Below are 1,887 nucleotides of genomic sequence, written 5' to 3'. Positions count from 1 at the left end.
AATGACTGCTTGGTAAAAGGTTGAAGCCGATTCAGATAAAATGAAAGTTATGTAAATAAAAAAAGACTACATTTAAACTGACAGTGACTTTTTTTTTTTATATATTGTAAAAAAAATAAAATTTTCAAATTATTGTATGTGGGTTCATTAAAGAAATTAAGTTTGATGCATCTATAAAAACTCAGAGAAATAATTCTAATCATATAGTTTATGTAATACTGTGTTTAGTCCTAATCATAATATTATAGTTTATGTAATATTGTGTTTAGTCCTAATCATAATATTATAGTTTATGTAATATTGTGTTTAGTCCTAATCATAATATTATAGTTTATGTAATATTGTGTTTAGTCCTAATCCTAATCATATAGTTTATGTAATACTGTGTTTAGTCCTAATCATATAGTTTATGTAATAAGGACTAAACACAGTATTACATAAACTATAACATTATGATTAGGACTAAACACAGTATTACATAAACTATAACATTATGATTAGGACTAAACACAGTGTTACATAAACTATAACATTATGATTAGGATTAAACACAGTATTACATAAAGCTATAACATTATGATTAGGACTAAACACAGTATTACATAAACTATAACATTATGATTAGGACTAAACACAGTATTACATAAACTATAACATTATGATTAGGACTAAACACAGAAATAGCAACAGTAAAGGAAGCACATGAAATACCAACCTGTCAGATATCCTCCAAAGGCCAGTGATGAAATGGGGCACGAGAGGCTGTGACATGCTGAAACTGGTGGGAGGAGATGCAAAAACAGAAAAATGTATGGTCAGGTTCATCCAAAGAAGAATAGACGAGACGAACGAGTTGGTAAACTGAACCAGCTAAAGTAGGCGAGGACAAGCCCTGAGAGAGAAGGAACTCTACCACAGTAAAAGTAGAAGATTGTGATTTCCATGAAAAAGAACAGTCTGAGTAAGATGGCAACAGTCAGCCTATACAGGACACAAAGATGATTGGCATTGGAGCTATCGTATAATGATTAAGTAGAGAGGAGAAAGTTGGGAAACAAAATCTAATCATGCTACCAGGCATCCCAAGTCATCAGAAGTAAGAAATCAACTGGAAACAACAACCAGTTCCTAAGATAGAGAGTATGAGAGGCATCTAGCTTAAATGCCTAAAAGAAAATGACCACAAGCAAAGAAAATAAGAAACTACATCTTGAGAGACAAATGATATGAAAAACAGGAAGCCAATGGCTCAAAGGGAAACAAGCAAGAGCCCAAAGAACCACACAAAAGTCCCAGTAGGAGAGAGGGACTGTACATGGGAGGGAGGGCAAAAAGAAGGAATAATTGCCTGTCAAGAAGCAGAAGGTTATGGACAATGCCCTGCAGTATAACATTATGATTAGGACTTAACATGTTATTACCCAAACTATAACATTATGATTAGGACTAAACACAGTATTACATAAATTATAACATTATGATTAGGACTAAACACAGTATTACATAAATTATAACATTATTATCAAAGAAATGAGCTCATCTTTGTAATTGATGAGCACACGCTTTTCCACCATTTTCAGTGTGGGATTTTAGCTCTTAGTGGTACAGAGAGATAAGTAACATTTCTGAAGTTAACATTTTTATTACCTGAAAATTTATTTTGGAGAGTTACCCCTCTGCACCACTTTCCCACCCTTCCTCCACATTTCTGGTGCATTTTCCTTGTCTTGTCAAGAATGATCGTATGCTAGTGCTCGTGGGATTACCATCCACAGAGGTCAAGTCACCCTCCTGTTGGTGGAGGGTTATAACATTATGACTATTACATGATGAGGTGGCATGAGCATATTACATGTGAGGTAATAGCTCTTCGTGGTGCAAAGAGGT

Source organism: Limulus polyphemus, unplaced genomic scaffold (genome assembly GCF_000517525.1).
Source record: "Limulus polyphemus unplaced genomic scaffold, Limulus_polyphemus-2.1.2 Scaffold5353, whole genome shotgun sequence".
In the NCBI taxonomy this organism is placed as follows: Eukaryota; Metazoa; Arthropoda; class Merostomata; order Xiphosura; family Limulidae; genus Limulus; species Limulus polyphemus.
This window is presented reverse-complemented; position numbering follows the sequence as displayed.